Source organism: Cryptotermes secundus, unplaced genomic scaffold (assembly GCF_002891405.2).
Source record: "Cryptotermes secundus unplaced genomic scaffold, Csec_1.0 scaffold73, whole genome shotgun sequence".
Classification (NCBI taxonomy): domain Eukaryota; kingdom Metazoa; phylum Arthropoda; class Insecta; order Blattodea; family Kalotermitidae; genus Cryptotermes; species Cryptotermes secundus.
This window is the reverse complement of record NW_019738871.1, coordinates 2,028,988-2,038,489: the sequence shown is the minus strand read 5'-3', so window position 1 is coordinate 2,038,489 and position 9,502 is coordinate 2,028,988. Positions and strand designations below refer to the sequence as shown.

The 9,502-nt window shown below is 40.1% G+C and overlaps 1 protein-coding gene across 2 annotated transcripts in view; it reads right to left on the bottom strand.

Annotated features, from left to right (window-relative positions):
• The window catches only part of LOC111871073, a 436,676-nt gene extending 431,424 nt beyond the window's left edge, over nucleotides 1-5,252 (bottom strand). For both annotated transcript variants that reach the window (XM_023863850.2, XM_023863851.2), the window contains exon 1: nucleotides 4,792-5,252. The gene's annotated coding sequence lies outside the window, so the exon portion shown is untranslated. The remainder of the gene's footprint in view (nucleotides 1-4,791) is intronic.
• Nucleotides 5,253-9,502: the final 4,250 nt, after the last annotated feature.

Genomic DNA, 9,502 nt, shown 5'->3' with positions numbered 1-9,502 from the left:
TTTATTTGTCGCGATATACGCCCGATACGCGACAACTGGTGTCAGAAGTGGGATACGAACTTAAACACGCGACAATATATTGAACGTGCTATGGGGTGGTTATATCGTCCGCTGCGTGTTTATCTAAAAAGTTACTCATCTGAGCTGAAACTGGTCCCAGGGCGGTGGGGCTACCTCAAATGCCCGCATTAGTCAAACACAGCCCTTATCATATATTAAATTAAAATCTAACGCGTTATAAACATACATTTTCTTAAAATATTCGATCTTACCTAAATGAACATTAGAACCATTACAGTATGCAAACAGCGGTTATGGGGGCCGCCCAGCTGCCTATCCAATGAGTACTGGGGGCTCTTTCCCCTGGGGTAAAGCGGCAGGGGCGTCAAGCTGACCACCAACTTCCAACTAGTGCCCCGAGGTCAAGAAAATATGGATCTACACATCCATTCCCCCATACGCCTTCATGGCTCAGTGCTTAATCAGTTAAGCACAGGGACAGTTGTACCTACAGAACAGTACTGCAAGGAAACATGTTCAGATTAAGAGTACTCCACCTTGAATTCAACTTACTCCATTTTTTATTTTGTAAGCAAAAGTAAAGGTATCCCTGTAACAGGCCGTGGAGGCCCATAGGGTTGTGAGACGTCGAGGCTCCCACATTTTCCAGATAATCAGCTCAGAGATGGCGGTAAGGTTTGTAAGCCTTAGGCACCGGCCGCCCTTTGCCACCAGGAATATTTCTGGTACTCATTTCTGTTAGAGGCTGAGTCGACCCCAGGGCCATAGTGCGGCTGGAAGGGTTAGGTAAACTGAAAAAATCCACATCATCGGGATTCGATCCCGCGACCTCCGGGCTTGTAGCACAGAGCCTCAACCAACTACGCTACCACGTGCCCATTCTCTAATTTTTTAAAAAGAAGATTTTTTTTTAAATCGATAAACTTTAAACTTAATAAATCTACATACAAGAATTTTTATCAGACAGAGGGGTCCTTAATAAGCGTTTACCAAGAAATGTAAGAAAAATAAACGTAATTTTTTCCGTCTTCTTACCTTCAGTGAAATCTAAGAAGCTTATATTCTTGCTGCTTATGGATCTGAAGGACTGCATTCGATTTACTTCATCCCCGCCCTCTATTTCTATTCATCTGTAACCAACATCGAACGGCACTCCTCTGCACTAAACCTCAGTTGCTAAGCAACAGAGCAAGGCAGTTATTTTTCTCTTTATTTTTATAGTTGTTTTCCAACTTTGTCTACTTTTTCCTTTCTCTTTGAAGACTTCCCTTCCTTACGACTCTACTGCGCAGTGGTTCCGAGAACCTCGTCTTCACACAGGTTTCGTCTGGTTAATTTTCTTCTAACAAATGAGACAACATAACCAGAGAATTTCAGTTGAAACTACAAGCCAAGAACCTTCTCAGGGTTTGAACATATCGGGCTGATGCGAGAGCGTCTTCGTCTGTTTGAATCACTGAACCATTTCAGCGTAAAACAGCTGCGGGTTAGATTGCTTACTTACTCATGAAGCTGCGCCCTTCTTGAGGAGCTGCCAATCCTACAGCTACTTAGGAATTTCCCAGCATTTTATGGAACCCGAAGGTTCATTACCGTCTTCACAAGAGTCCTCCACTGGTCCCTATCCTGAGTCAAATCAATCCAATCCATTCCATCCCGTCCTATCTCTCTAAGATCCATTTTAATATTGTCCACCCACCTACGCCTTAGTCTTCCTAGTGGTCTCTTTTTACTTCTGGCTTTCCCACCAATATACTATATGCATTCCTCTCCTCCTCCATTCATGCTACATGATCTGCCCATCTCATCCTCCTTGACTTCATCATTCTAATTATGCTTGGAGAAGAGTACAAGTTATGAAGCTCCTCATTATGCCCTTTTCTCCAACCTCCTGTCACTTCATCTCCTTTCAGTCCAAATATTCTCCTGAACACCCTGTTCTCAAACACCCTCAGTCTATGTTCTTCCCTTAATGTCAGAGACCAAGTTTCACACCCATACAGAACCACAGGCAAAATTATAGTTTTGTATATTCTAATTTTTATGTTTTGGGACAGCAGACGAGACGACAAAATGTTCTCGACTGAATGGTAGCAAGCATTAACCGAATTCAATTTCCTCTTGAATCAAGTTTTGATTTGTTATTGTCATCTCCACATATCTGAACTGTGCCACATTTTCAAAACAGCTGTTTCCTATCTTTATGTCATGATTTTGCCTTCCATTCTGGTGATGAGACAGCTATATGTACTTAGATTTATCTGTGTTTACTTCTAGACCAACCTCTTTACTTGCGTCAATTAAAGTTTCGGTGTTTTTCTTTATGGTATCTATATTATCACCCAGTAAGTTCACATCATCAGCACAGACTAACAGCTGATGTGTCTCATTTAATTTCAGTCCCAACTGGTTTTCTTTGACCTTCCTAATGGCATATTCTAAAGCAAAGTGAAAAGCAGTGGCAGCAAAGCATCTCCTTGTTTTAAACCATTCTGGATAGGAAAATTATCAGACAACTGTTTACCTATATGGGCTTTACTATATGTTTTGCTTAAACATATTTTAATCAACCTAACTAGTTTCATGGGTATCCCAAACCCTATTAGAACACAGTACAATATTTCCCTCCTAACTGAATCATATGCTTTCTTGAAGTCTATGAATAGCTGGTATACTGTCTTGTTGTACTCCCATTTTTTCTCCAGTATCTGACGAATGCAAAAGGTATGATCAGTAGTTGATATGTTATGTCGAAACCCACACTGATGATCACCAATAATTTCATCTATATATGGACTTAACCTTGAGAGAAGAATATTGGGAAAAATTTTGTATGAAGTTGATAGCAGTGACATCCCATGATAATTATTACAGACAGTTTTATCGCCCTTCTTGTGAACTGGTACAATAATAGATTCCTTCCACTGAACAGGCAATTTTTCCTTATTCGAAACAGAATTCTATCAGAATTTGATCACTACCTGGAAATTTTTAACTTTTCAACTTTGCAATAGAAATTTCAACATCAAAAGGGCTAGGATCAGGCAATAATGGCTCAGCTGTATGTATTTCTGTCTGCCTAACATCACTGACCCTATGTACATTCAATAACTGAGAGAAGTAGTTCTACCACCTCTTCAAAATGTTGTGGGAATCTGCAAGCAGATCACCATTCTCATCCTTCACTAAGTTACTGCTAGGTTGGTAACCCCTTTTAAAGTCATTTATTCCTCTATACAGGTCTCTAATGTTCTTGTTCGTACTGATCATTGCAAGCTCACCAATTTTGTCTTTCAGATATTCCCTCTTTTTGTTCCTGAAATGCCTGCGGGTTTCACATTTTATATTTTTCAGATTACACCCATTTAACTTGCTTGGATCCTGTAACCACTACAATTTGGCTACAGTTTCCTTTGGTCTAATAATTTTGAGCAACCTTCATCAAACCATGGCTCATGCTTCTTCAGTTCATAATGATCTAGACTCTCCTTGGCTGAAATTTTTATATTCTCTCTAATAGTTTCCCAAGATTTATTAACATCCACCTCAGTGTCTAAGTTTTCCAAAGCTGCAAACCTACCTGAAATTTCAACACAATACTGTTCCTTACCCTCTACCTAGTTTAATTTCTTGAGACTGAACCTCTCCATATGAACTCTGTGAGTTGTTTGTTTACTCACTGCCAGTCTTTCCCTAACCTTTGCCACTACCAGGTAGAGGTCAGTATCACAATCTGCTGTCCTGAATGATTGAACGTCAAATATACTTGATTGCTGTCTCATATCTATAAAAATATGGTCAATTTCGTTGTGTGTCTATCTGACAGATGTTCACGTAAATCTATAAATGTTATGATGTGGGAACGATGTACTTTTGATAGCAAGATTTTTGGATGTGGTGAAGTTTACTACTCATAACTCCATTATCATTACTAATTTCATGTAAACTCTCATCCCAACTGTTGTTTTCGTAGCCATATAACATGACTGAAAATCTGTTCCCTGTGATGTTTAGATAATTTATTTTTTCTTATTTTCTTCATTTGGGGCAAACACCATACTGTTATGAAATATAATTATTGGTGAATTTCTTCTACTGTAACATTGTTGCTATGAAACAATGTCTGTGTCATGCAAGAAGACATGTAAGTTTGCTTGATATCAGGGATGCCAGTGTACCTATATTCAGACAGAAATATTGTCCATCACACTATACTCGTATGTAAGTGTGAGTTATTGCATTACTTAAATGGTACTTGGTACATACTTCTACATAGATTTAAGATATCTAATCCATCGTTTTTTGTGGAGGGTTAACCTCATATACTAAAAAAGAAAGTAAAGGTAGCCTTGTAACAAACCGTGGAGGCCAATAGAGTTGTGAGATGTTGAACTTTCCACATTTTTTAGACAATCGGCTCATGATGGCGGTAAAGTTGTCAGCCCTACGCGCCGGCCGCCCTTTACCCCCAAGAATATTCCTGGTACTCGTTTCTGTTAGAGGCTGAGTCTACACCAGGGCCATAGTGCGGCTGAAGGGATTAGGTAAATTGGAAAAAAAAAAAATAAATTACCTCATCGGGGCTTGATCCCGCGACCTTCAGGCTTGTAGCATTATGCCTCAACCAACTACGGCACCGCGTGCCGCCAACCTCATATACTACATATCTAATAATAGTAAGATAGAGGATTTTTGACGTCATAAAATGAAAGGTTACAATCTTTATACTAGATACAAATTAATTCAATTTTACAGAAATCTGTTACTCACCTCCGCTAGTTCTTCATGATGTTTCATTTGACTTCTAGGCTAAATGGCTTATAGAACACGTGCTTATTCTATCTCTAGCTGCAGCCAGTTTATGTAACAATTATCTCCGTTCATAGTTTTAAAAATGTTCAAAGTTCGCTAGTTATAGTAAGCTACGGGGAATTTAATGACTATCTAATAAAATCGCATTGAATATATCGACTAAACAGGCACACAGAACAAACTACACATCACCATTTTTACACGTACGTGCTCGATAAGAATGTTCCACTCCAGTCCATTTCCTGAGAAACCCACTTTACACTCTGCACTTTCAAATAACGCACGAAGACATTTCTAATCGGATTTATGACACTTATTGAAAAGGACCATAAGGACGGCAAAAGCTAGAGACTAGGTAAATACAACAATCTGTTATGGCTAATAACCGTAAAGAAATCCCGAATTCAGTGACAGGTAAGCGGGATTAATTTGGTTATAATACTTATGTTGCTGTTATTTAGGGCGACGGCACATGAAGGAAACTGGCAACTGCAATTTCCGAGACGTGTCGCCGATTTCAAACAGACAACTGGTTTCCAGACTAGCAGGCGCAAACTGAGGAAACTGATTAGTTGCTCACACCATCATAGGTGGGTACGTTCGCCCTACGTAATGCATGATTGTATTTTTTTAATTTCGTGCACTTACCTTCTACAATGGAAGATAATAATACTGATCCCGTCATAATATGGTGGTAGTTGATACCAGTTGAGATGGCGTGAGAAGAGAGGACGACGACCATAAGGTAAATATTGGGATGTTAATTAATTTGTTTTAATTAAGGTCAATTAATTTTATCAGGAAATATCGCGTCCACACGAGATACGAAATTTTGACATACAGCACAACAATTTTAGCAAGATAAAAGACTACGCCGCGCCATAGCTCAAGCGGTTAGTAGCTGGCTTCCCACCGCGGCGGCCCGGGTTTTCTCCGAGTACTTCGGTTTCCCCTGCCGATCTTCATTCCACCAAATTCTCCATCATAATCAACCAGGGCAGGTACACTAGGCCAATCAGTGGCCGCCGTGACGAGTGGACCCAGCTGGACTCCAAACCCCACTAGAGAATTTAAAAAAAAAAAAGAAGATAAAAGACATGAACGTAGTACAGTCGGTAGCGTCGGTATAGCGAGTGGCTTCGGGCTGGACGACTGAAGGGCGGAGTTCCAGTCCCGGTAGGGTCAAAAATGTTATCTTCTCCAAATCGTCCATACGGCCTATGAGGTCCACCCAACTTCCTATCCAATGGGTACCGGGGACTCTTCCCCCGGGAGTAAAGCGGCCGAGGCGTGAAGCTGACCACTCACCTCCAGCTAGTGCCAAGGTCATGAAAATGTGGATCCATACTTTCACTACCACATAAGCCTTCATGGCATAGTGCTTAATTTGTTGAGCACAGGGACTTTACTTTTACCTTTCACAAGACATCTGATGATGGCCATATACAGCCGAACCATATAATGTGGAAGAAAGGCAACTATGCAATATGTGACAGTTAAGACGGAAATATACGTTAAGTAAGTGATACACGTATATTAATGCAACAGGAGACTTAAATAAAATATTAGGAAAAGAAAATATTGAGTGCAACCGTTCTCTGTAACAATTTATACTGAGATGCTTTTATTATTTCGAAAGAACTTAACCAGGATCCAGACTCCTTCATCTCATGAGAAATTCTTTCCCAAGCAAAATCTATTTTGTCCTGCTTAGCATAGTCTGGGTGGCGCTTGCATATATGGCAGGCTCTTCCTCAATCAACTGTACAAAAACAAAATTAGCAGCTTCGTCAACCTTTTGTGCCATTTTAAGGAACTAATGATTCACTGAAGCGTGTCATAGAACAGCTAACATTAAGAAACCATGCAGCAACTCAATTGTGAGAAGACTGGCATGCTCCGTTGCTTCAATGTTGAGTTTCTCAGTCTACCGCCGAGTCGTATTGCCATTGTTACTCCGTTCAGTAATGTGTTCAACTCAGGCTGATAACAGTTCTCGGAAACTGCAGTTGCGTTGAGGTTGCCAGTTTCCTTGGTGTGTCCTCGCCATTATATTTCTTGTTCAATTATTAAATATTACAGCTTCAGTTACAAACTGAGTTTTGGCCCCAGCAGTACAGACTGAATGTACTCATTCTTAAGAATCATTCTCTTGAGACAGATGCACCATCCCAAATATAGTGGAATCAAATTCAGTAGTAATGTCTAGATTCAAATCAATGAAAGACAGTAACATACCTCGGGCACTTATCATAGGATGCATCATAAATTTTGTTCTTCAGAATACTAATACAAATATCTGACTTCAATGATCAGATCTATGAGGCACAAGTACAGGAATGAGCGATGGATCCATAAGATTCAAATACATTTGTCTGAATTTAGTACATTTTAATATTAAATACCAGACATAGAAAAATGCACTATGTTTGCTTCTAGCAAAACACAGAAAACACCAATGCTGAATTCATTCCCTGTGAGCACTATGAACATTCTCCATTATCAGATTAGATAATGTAAAATTATTTTCATAACAGCAAGTCCAAGTGTAATGAAGCCATCAAACAAACTCCATGGCTTTAGTCTACAAGTGAACTATACCAACTGAGTGACCGCCTATTGTCGGCGAAGTTAGTGCAACTTTTGCAGATAGAGGATGTCACGTGGTCAGCGTAATGAATCCCCATGGCAGTTAATTTTGGATTTCTAGACCAGAGCCACTATTTCCTTGAAATAGCTCCTCAATTATCCTCACGAGGCTGAGTGGACCCAATTCCAGACCATCAGCTAGTTCTCGTTGGTATACCAGATTCAATGAATAATGGTGTACAGTACTTCCATCTGAAGTAATAGGTTTTTTGGAGTTTACAAATAGCTTGTACTTCCAACTTTTTCTTTGGGGGCAGGGGAGTGCAATATCTGACACATTCAGAGTATCAAATCAGTATTTGCATCAGAATCCAAACTGATGGTCCCCAATATGATGAATCATAATTTTGCAAAAACAAACCTCACAACTCCCAAACCTCAGGGACTGAAGCCTTCTTCAAGTGTCAGAATAAAAGGTAGGTCAGAACTCACAAATCTGGCACCCTTGGTAGCAAACCACAGCCAGATCCAAGCCCTGTACCAAGCAGTACACATAGAACTGCTACACCACACGAACTGCATCTACGCATTACATTAAAAATTTGAACAACCTAGCCATATACATACAACACAAAAAGGATATGCAGAAACAGAAGATCCGCCTTCACATTTTTAATGGGAAACTTTCTAAAAGCAGCACAACCGAGAAAGCCACAAAACGATCTCAACCCGCATTACATGTTAAGACATGTAGCAGTTACAAAAGTTAGATGTATAATATCGACCATTATGAGTTATATTAACTAAGAATTTTAACAGCAATTTCAATTTTACATGTTTTAATTGGCCACTTGTTCAGTATTTTTATGTCAAGTTATAACTGTTTTAAATAACAAAATGTCCAACAGTCCTAAGAGATTTAAATTGATTCTAAAGAAAATTTTATATGAATATTCATTTTGATGCCAAGGACCCTGAGAGCTATACCAGCGGTAGCGTAGCTACTGGCAGGGCCTCCCTTGCTGGACAGGTCAAAGGGTAGGCATCAGACGAAGAGAGACACCAAAAACTGATGCCGGAAGCAGCGTCATCAGTAGCGACTTGAAGCACAGAGCAAATGATGCTCGAGATGGTTCAAGTTCGTATAGCAGCAGGCGTGACCAGAGTGGTTTGAACGGCTGCTGTACTGCGATGTGGAAAGCAAATGGAAAAACTACCACATTATCACTTTTCCTGGATAGTCTCTTTCCAAAAACAGAGATACCATATATGCGAGATGTTTCCTCTGGAGGCAAAACAATCCGGAGGTAAACTACTCCCCCAATCGGATCTCCGGGGGGGAGTGTTTCTAGAGGAAATGTCATGCAGGCGTTACAACAAGAAAAAGTGCGAAGATCAGAAGAAACAGCATGGATACAAGATTGGAACATGGAATGTCAGGACCTTGAATCAAGCAGGAAAATTGGAGAATTTGAAAACGGAAATGCAGAAGAATGAAGTGTCTGTGCTAGGTGTCAGCGAAGTGCGGTGGAAAGGACAAGGTGAAATAAGAAGCGGTGATTATACAGTGTATTATTCCGGAGGTGAACGGGCTGAAAGAGGTGTGGCAATAGTGGTGCATAAAAGTGTAGTGAGGAGTGTTGTTAAGAAGATTGCTTGTAATGACAGAATTATTGCTCTGAAGTTAAAGGCGGAACCGGTAGATATACTGATTATACAAGTGTACATGCCAACATCAGAGTATGAAGATGATGAAGTGGAAAAAGTGTATGACACAATTGAAGAAATTCTTCAGGAAGATGGAAGAGGAGACACAAACAGCATCATATTGGGAGACTGGAACAGCATTGTTGGAGATGAACCATATCAGAATATTGTTGGATCACATGGACTAGGAAGACGGAATCACAGAGGTCAAATGCTTATTGACTTTTGTGAACGAAATGGATTGATTGTTACCAACACTTGGTTCAAGAAGCCAAAGAGAAGAATTTACACATGGAAGGCACCTGGGGATTGGAAGAGGCATCAGCTGGACTACATCCTTGTGAAACATCGATTCAGAAACAGTGTGAAGGAT